Below are 9,178 nucleotides of genomic sequence, written 5' to 3'. Positions count from 1 at the left end.
CTAATTTGACAGACTTACTTTGCTTTTACTTTAATTATTGTTAGTTTAATCATATATATAATCAATGTTAATTCAAAGTATAACTAAATAGTTTTATTTTGAACAAAGTAATGGTGAATTAAATAAATCAAACAATTATAACTCCGCCCACGAATAAACTGCTAAAGAAATACTTTGATTACCAGTTTTATCTTTTTACCCTGATAGAATACGGTTTTATGCTGGCACGTATTTGTGACAGTCGGCGCGAAAGGGTTAATGTAAGTATTAATCTCTAGCTGAAAATTCTGCCCCTGATAGAACACGTCTCATTTTACAAGGATGCAAAAGATGTTTTTATATAAAAAAAAACTTGCTTTTCGAATACTTTGATGTTTGAACTAATATAAGCACTAAATCCTTTAAAATACATTTTTATATAATGGGGTGAATAACCGTAAAATGGACAAATACTAGGGAAAATTTAAATGGGTTTTACCTTTAAACCTACCCTAATAAACACCTTTAATTTATGATAGATTTATTTTGGAGTTTGCACATTTATTTAAAAAAGGGAAAAATTGGTAGTTTTTATTGTATAAACTAGTAAAAGATGGAAACACAAGTGTTTCATTTTTAACACATCTGGCTATCAGAAAATTACCAGAAGGCTATCAGAAGAATTATTGTTGTAACCGTAATATATTAATATAAGTTATTTTATCTACATCTGAAATCAAGACGTAGCACCATTTCAAAGACTGAAAGGTGTTAAACAGTTTTAAATGTTTACTTCTTTTTTTCTTATACTTAACTTACGGTTATTTTTATTGTAAAAGCATTTCTTTTTACTAAATTGTAACAGTTGGGGTTGGTTATTTTAAATCAACCTTTGATAATATTATTTACTTGTTTTTGAAAAAGATTTTATTTTACACATAAAGTGGTATCAAAACTAAAACTTTGATTATTTTTGGTTTATAAATTTTAATTAAAAATTATTTTTTATACACTTGTGTATAAATAAATCAAATATGTATGATGTATTTTAAACCATCAGTTGCTATGATTTTTAGATAATGGATTAGAAATTTTAAAACACACACGTGCATAATGCATATAACAGGGTTCCCAAGGTCTGGAAACTTTTTTAAAGTGGTAGCAAAAGTGAGATATATCTATGATGTCTTAAGTCATCAATTATTTAATTTAATTTAATGAGTGCAAAAAATATCTCGGGAATAATTTCGTAATTCACAAATGAAAGATAAATTTAAGCATTTTTCTGAAGTCTTGAAAAATCTTAGCAACCACTCATATATTTTCTTCAGGTAGTGGAAACCCTTTATTATTAATCATAAAATCTTTTGAAAACTAATCGTTTCTTAGGAAAAGAAAAACCGATAAGTATGTCTTCTCGAATTTTTAAACTGCAGTGATGTGAAAAGTATTCTTCTTTTAAAAATGCTATGTACTTGCATTCAAACTGAATAGATTTTTTTCGGTACTAACTGTTAGCTTTTACAGTGATTGTATTTTTTTATTTACACTGACATACACAGACGATAAACAAAAAAAAAAAACATTAATAACAATAAAATATCGTTTGGTTGCTTAGCAACCAGTCAGAGTTGCAGTTATTATATTTACAAGAGTTGGCAGACGATTTAAAACAATTATTTAAACTAAACATCCTCCTCACCCTGTTTAACCTCAAGAGGGATGACCAGCCGTATAGGTCGAGTTATCTTGAGACCATAGCTTTCCAAGGTAATGACACGACCCTATGATTATCAACTAATTCTCCATTGATGTCGGAACACTAACTACCACTTTAGATAAAAAATATTGTTTAATTTAATTTGATAAAGTAGTTATTGTCAAGTGTAAAACTATATAAACGATTACAAGCACTAATTAGATATGCATACCTGCCAATTATTCCGGATTTTGCGGAAGATTTTATTTTCATATTTAAAGTGGTAGTAATTATATACTATTTTTTCTTTTATAATCTTAATTGTTAAATGATATTGATCACCACTATTCTTACTAATATTAAGCACATATATTAATATGCGTTACTATCATGGTTGTCAACTTAAGTTTTCTCAAATACAACGTATTTGTTTGCTTAAAATTGAAGTTTTAATTCCATTTTAATACCACTGGGAAAAATGATAATGAAAGGGATTAAAAGTTGGCAGGTATGGATATGGGCGAAAATGATCAGTCCAAAATCATTGTTTATTAACATTTATTTCTAATATTATAGTCTATTATAGTGGTTGAAAAATAACAGTTGATTAATTATATACGTTTATACTATTGTCAGCAGTTTGTGTTATAATACAGGAATTACCGGCTTTTCATATATATATCCCACTAAATTAATTAAGTGTCGTGGTAGTCATGTAATTTTTAATCAAATGTTTAATTAAATTGCTGTTTCGTGTTTTTAAACTCCCTGAAAAAAAATGCCATTGCTCAGTGGTTGAGGCATAAAGTTGCCATTATGTAAAACTGGAGTAAGTGGATCGAAGCCTATTCAACTGCAGAGCCATACTCACCATTTTGTCTGGAAAGCAAAAGTGGCCAGAGCACAGATGATCATATTGCACATGCTGTTGGTCATGAAATTGTGGTCTCAATTTGGTATCACGGAAGTACATTACTTTTATTTTTTAATTAAATTTATGGGTGTTTTATCGTGAACCACCAAAGTTCTAGATGTTATCATATTTACCGTCTTCTAAATGACTAAGAAGATGAAATTTTTTTTACATTGGCAGATGAGATCGAAGATAAAAAGGAGTAAAACCTTTTTTAGACATTTTCGAAAAATAGTTGCTTTTAAAAATAGTATATTTAACCCTTTTGAAGGCCGTGGTAAGTATACTTACCACCACGTTTTACCACTTTTAATTTAGGTTTCCATTTTTCAATAACTTCACCCAGTCTCATTATCTCCTACAATCCTACTGGATCATTGCAAAATGATTGTTTCAAGAATTCTTTTTCAACTTCCGCAACAAAAGACAAAATATCCTTGTCCGCTCCGAAACGCCAACGGATGCATTAATCAGCGCCGATGCTTTGTTGTCCACATTTTTTAGAACGCAAGAATGAAATTAGTTTGAGCTCTTACACGTGTTCTCTTTTTCCAAGAAAAATTTCAGCTGCGAGTTACTGACTCATTTACATGNTCTTTAAATTTGAAAATTATATCAAAGATAAAAACTACAGACCAATAGCTGCGCATTTCACCTCCGACGCCTCATATCATAATTATCAAAACAAATAATTTCATCAACCTTTCTGAAAATAACGTTTACTCATGCTGATACAATTCTGAACTCCAAAATCAAACAAACACAGTTTAGAGCAAGCTGCTCAATTTATTTTTGATTCCTTTTTAGTTATTCAAGCAAAGAGCTTGAAACATTCTCCATTGCAACTCCATTGCCTGCTTACCTCATTGCTCAACCAAAAGTGTTCTAAAATTCCAGATGAATGGGATAGGGGTCGCTTCGCGGCCCAGGTGCCCAATAAAATCAAAACACTAGGACTAGGACTTATAGTCAAGTAAGTGTAAAACGATATAAACGATTACTAGCACTAATTAGATTATGGGCGAAAATAATCAGTCTAAAATCATTGTTTATTAACATTTATTTCTAATATTATAGTCTATTATAGTGGTTGAAAAATAACATTTGATTAATTATATGAGTTTATACTATTGTCAGCAGTTTGTGTGATGATACAGAAATTACCGGTTTTTCATATATATATCCCATTGAATTATTTAAGTGTCGCGGTAGTCATGTAATTTTTTAATAAATGTTTAATTAAATTGCCGTTTCGTGTTTTTAAACTCCCTGAAAAAAAATTGCCATTGCTCAGTGGTTGAGGCATAAAGTTGTCATTATGTACAACTGGAGTAAGCCCATTCAACTTCAGAGCTATACTCACCATCTTGTTTGGAAAGTAAAAGTGGCCGAAGTACAGATGATCACATTGCATGCTATTGGTTACGTAATCGTGGAGTCTCCGTTACGTTTCGGAAGTAATTTACTTTTATTTTTTATTTTATGGGTGCTTTATCGTGAACCACCAAAGTTTCAGATGTTATCATATTTACCCTCTTCTAAATGACTAAGAAGATGAAAAATTTTTTACATTGGCAGCCAAGGAAAAAAGGAGTAAAACCTTATTTAGGCATTTTCGAAAAATAGTTGCTTTTAAATATAGTATATTTAAATTTAAAAAAAAAAGTTTTTTATTTTGATTTCATTCCACTTTAATAACTGACGAAATTGTAGAGTACTGTAAACGATGATGTCAACATTATATGATTTAATCAAACTTATTTATTCACTTTTTCAAAGATACTTCAATCCTTTGGTTAATTACTAAATCTGAGGAAACGTCATTACATATCTTTGAAGCGAGTCGTTTCAGCAAAAAAACACGATATATCCCTTCAAGAAATACCCGTAATAAATTTAAATACCTTATTAACACAGATATCAAGACCTTGACAACACGCGTTTTCTAGTCAAGACAATCCATTTCTTTCAATTAGAGATTTGAAACTAATTGCAGTTGGCGAAGTGATTTTGGCGAAGACTTAACAACCCACTCTAACGCCAAACTCGTTTCGCCAAGATACCGTTATGACGGACATCATTTTGGACGACCGTAACGCACGTAAATATTTCACTTCATCAGATTAAAATCCATGCTTGTCCATGGCGAGTCTTGCTGACCGAAGACTAGCCGCTATTTTTATTTATTTTTTATTATTCTCAGATTCGTAGTGAAATTTCGCGTGTGGCGTGCCTCGTTTTGTGTGTTTCTAGGATATCGCGAATGCATAATTTGTAAACTTTTTTCTTCGTAAAAAAAGTGATATTTTACGTTTTTTGCTGTTTTGTTGAATTTTATTACAATGCCGAAAATGTGTTTCAAAGAAGCCGCTACTTCCATGAGGTGAGTAACTAAAACTACTTTTAACTTATAAGTTAGACGATAAGTTTGCTGATTTAAGGAAACAGTTTTGAGAATGTTTTATGTGTTTGATGAAATATACCTCATTAATATTCACAAGGCATTTTAATTGCGAGAAATGAAACAAATTCAAAATGTTTTTAATTAAAAGTTTAATTAAGTTTAAACTTTAATAAGTTATAATAATTTCTTTTTTAAGTTTCGATAATTTTAAATTAATTCAATCTTGGATTTTAACTTTAAACCCTTATTAAGTTTCCAAAAAAAAAAAAAACTGTTTTTATTCTATTTTTAAGCATTAAGAACAGAAACAAATATTTTAAAATGTTCTATTGTTTTTAAGTAATCACTATTCTTAAGGCAAAATGGAAACAAGGTATATTTGTTTATTTGGAGGTCACTGTCTGCGGACGCAGTTTCATTTCGGCTTTTGAATGAATTCTGAAATTTCTCAAGTCGTAAAAAGCTAGATTATTTTTATAGGTGACCGTTAAATATCTAAAAAAAACGTTGTTGAATATAAACAAAAGCAGAATATTTACTTTCGCTGAGGAAAAAAAAAAAAAACATAAAACAAACCATACTATCAATTTATACTAAGTCCCAGTTTTCTTGAGAAAACAATTGATTGCAATAAACATGAACTCGGGAAAATTAGGGAAGTGATAAATTATATATCTCCGTAGAATTCAGCGGAATTGCGTTTTGACAAATTCTTTGCCATGGATATGTAGGAAATAGGCATCTAATTCTGTACGTCGCCGCGAAGTGGCATTAACTAACTCGTCGAAATTGTATGACATGTAATATACGAGGATTGGTCAAAAATATAGCAGCATTTCTATACTAACTCTATGTTAACAATCTTTCTTTACGCAGTAAATGTTTTGCAAGCTTTTAGAAATGATGCCATTATTACCAATCAAAATTTTAATCGGCCATATGAGGAGAGGTTAATAACTCATTTTTAGCTTTTATGACAGAAAGTTTGAAATTCATTAAAGAATTTCAATATTTACGCAAAGTAATGCTTTTTTAAGAAAATTATGGTGGTGTTGTAAAAGGGTCGCCACTCGCCTATGATCGCCACTCGTTTCTGGGTTTTTCATCATTCTATAGCAGGGGTTTCCAATTTACATGAGGCCGGGAGCCGCAACTTTATCAAAATGTTAGATAGGACTCTTTTATGTTTGAAGGAACATTAAATATTATTAGCCACCACTAGAATTTTTACAAAAAGCGTTGAAAGTTGGCACCTTGAAGCTCTCTAGAGAGGAAGTTTTTAAAATGTTGGCAAATTTACCGAAATACTGAAAGCTCTGGTATTTAAATGTCTACCACTGTATAAAATATTTTACAAAAATATTAGTAGTTGGCAGGCATGGTTATGTTTTCTTTTAAAAGCAACCCCACTGTCTACTAACTTCAATGTGCAACCTAAAACAGTGTTGAAATTCCATGATGAATGGGATAGTGGCCGCTTCTCGGCCCAGATGCCCAGAAAAAAACAAAATACTAGGACTAGATTATGTTGTCATGTTTTAATTGTGTATAATTCCAATTTTGTTTTGAGTTTTCTTATATAAGTTAGTTTCTAATTTTCTTAGATGCAAAAGCAGATAACCCCTGAGTCCTTCGAAAATTAATTCACACAAACATACGAATAATATATTTTGGCAAACACGGGATGTTTCAATTTTTTTAAAAAATAAATTGTCTGAATGAATTTATTCAGTTACCACTCTTTATCGTTTTGCACAAAAGACGGCTTTTTCGAAGTAAAATTATTGGCTTAAAATTCTCAAACACTGAATTGCATTTGCATTTATTAAGCTAAAATTGGGTACCTGGGCCGCGCAGCGGCCCCTAACCCATACATCATGAATTTGTACAATGTGTAAAAACATTTTGAATTTGCAACATTCTGGTATTCAAACACTGAATGCTATGAGTGATAGTTCTGCATTTTTAAGAACTTTTTTTTCTACTGGTAGCAAGGGTGATGCATTTCGCAGAAAGTTATTAATTTGTCCTGGTGAGCAAAATTTTTTTAAATAAAATCTAGATAATAATTTTAAACTGCTGGAGTCAATTGACTCACAGCGTGAAGTAAATAAGCATGTTTAAAAAGGCAATAAAATTTATGTGAAAAAAATGAAGAACTTTTATTATTTTTTCAAATTAAAAAATGCTGTCTTAAAGCATAATTTTTTGTTTAAATCAAAACATATACACAAAATTGTTGGGAAATTATTTTATTTGAATTTACTTTCTATTAAAATAAATTAAACGTTCTGTTGAGAAAATAAAAAAAACAACAATTCCATTCTAGTTTTGCCCTATTATTTATTGTAAGCTAAAAGAATTTATTTTTCCTTTTTAAAAACCTGGCTACAGCTTTAACTAGTTAGTCCTATAGAATAATAAAAATAAGTAATATAATAATACTAATTAAAAAATTAAAAAAATTTTTTACGAGATACAATTTATTTCATAAAAGAATAATTTTGTAAGATAATATTCGTCAGTAACTGATTATTTATAATTTCCAGCATGATTACCGAACAAGGTAATTAAAAGTCTTATAAAAGAGACTTGCTTGAAGGTAAGTGTGTGGCTTGGGTTGGGCTTGAAAAATGACTCCCGTCCGTGGGAAATATAAGTGAAGTGATTCTTAAATATCTTGAAGGTTGAAGCTGCATTCACGAATTAAGAGCAAAGGTGTATCTTTTAATTTTATATTTAAATTGCGTTCGCGTAGAAATGGAAGAACAGGTCATAGGTTAATTAAAATCATATTTCTCTAACTAAAAGGACAATTAATTATAATGAGCTTTACGTTGTTTTCCCATATTTCGTATTGCGAACAATCTGTAAATGTTTATGGAAACATGGTTTAGTAGAATGAGAAATAAATTCAGGTGCGTATTTCATTAATGTTCTTATTAGGCCTAATAGGCACGAATTGGTGTCTTTTTTGTTGATAATTCCATTCATATCAGCAAGTGGTCTCGAGTATTATGGTGAGTCAAAAGCCACTTAAATTTTCCCGTTATCACTATAGTGCGGAAAAGTATTATAAGGTAGAGTCTATTTACATAGCCTATCTCGCTGATCATTCCATTTTTATCTGCACGTAGCTTTGAGTATTGTAGTGAGTCAAAAGTTTCTTAAATTTTCCACATATTGCTATAGTGCGGAAAAATATTATAAGGTAGAGTCTATTTATATAGCCTATTTCGCTGATTATTCCATTTATATCTATCTGTAAGTAGCTTTGGTAGGTCAAAAGCCTCTTAAATTTTTCGCTTATCACTATAGTGCGGAAAAGTATTATAAGGTAGAGTCTATATAGCCTATTTCGCTGATTATTACATTTTTTATGAGTACGTAGCTTTGAGTATTATGGTGAGTCAAAAGCCTCTTAAATTTTTCCCTTATCACAATAATGCGGAAAAGTATTATAAGGTAGAGTATATAGCCTATTTCGCTGATCATTCCATTTTTATCCGTACGTAGCTTTGAGTATTATGGTGAGTCAAGAGGTAATATTTCGTAATATTTCGTGGTGAGTCAAAAGCCACTAAAATTTTCCCCTTATCACTATAGTGCGGAAAAGTATTATGAGGTAGAGTTTATATAGCCTATCTCGCTGATCATTTTATCTGTACGTAACTTTGAGTATTGTAGTGAGTCAAAACTTTCTTAAATTTTCCCCATATCGCTATATTGCGGAAAAGTATGATAAGGTATAGTCTATATAGCCTATTTCGCTGATTATTCCATTTTTCTGAGTACGTAGCTTTGAGTATTATGGTGAGTCAAAAGCCACTTAAATTTTTCGCTCATCGCTATAGTGTGGAAAAAGGTGTATAGTGTATTATAAGGCATAGTCTATTTACATAGCCTATTTCGCTGATCATTCCATTTTTATCTGCAAGTAGCCTTGAGTATTATAGTGAATCAAAAGCCAAATAAAATTTCTCCTTATCATTATAGTACGGAAAAGTATTATAAGGTAGTGAAAGGAAGAATGTTAATAAATATTTGTGATATAATTTTTTTTCTAATCGGACAATGCCTTTGAGATCTTTAAATAATAATACAAGCTTTAATTAGTTTCGTAACTAGCTTGAATTAGTTTCTTAATTATTTCTTAAAAGAAAGAGGAAAACAATTTACTGCT

At 30.3% G+C, this 9,178-nt stretch overlaps 1 protein-coding gene across 2 annotated transcripts in view; it reads left to right on the top strand.

The window, feature by feature from the left end:
• The window catches only part of LOC107454538 (nucleolar protein dao-5), a 122,997-nt gene that overhangs the window by 53,442 nt on the left and 60,377 nt on the right, over positions 1-9,178 (top strand). Inside the window, exon 1 of one of the 2 annotated variants that reach the window (XM_016071765.3) lies at positions 4,584-4,974. The exons of the other annotated variant lie outside the window; for it this stretch is intronic. The gene's annotated coding sequence lies outside the window, so the exon portion shown is untranslated. Of the gene's footprint in view, positions 1-4,583; positions 4,975-9,178 lie in introns of those variants that run through there. 2 annotated transcript variants of the gene reach the window in all.

This window comes from Parasteatoda tepidariorum, chromosome 9 (genome assembly GCF_043381705.1).
Source record: "Parasteatoda tepidariorum isolate YZ-2023 chromosome 9, CAS_Ptep_4.0, whole genome shotgun sequence".
NCBI lineage: Eukaryota > Metazoa > Arthropoda > Arachnida > Araneae > Theridiidae > Parasteatoda > Parasteatoda tepidariorum.
Note: the sequence above shows the minus strand (reverse complement) of the source record. Positions and strands in the feature narration are given on the sequence as shown.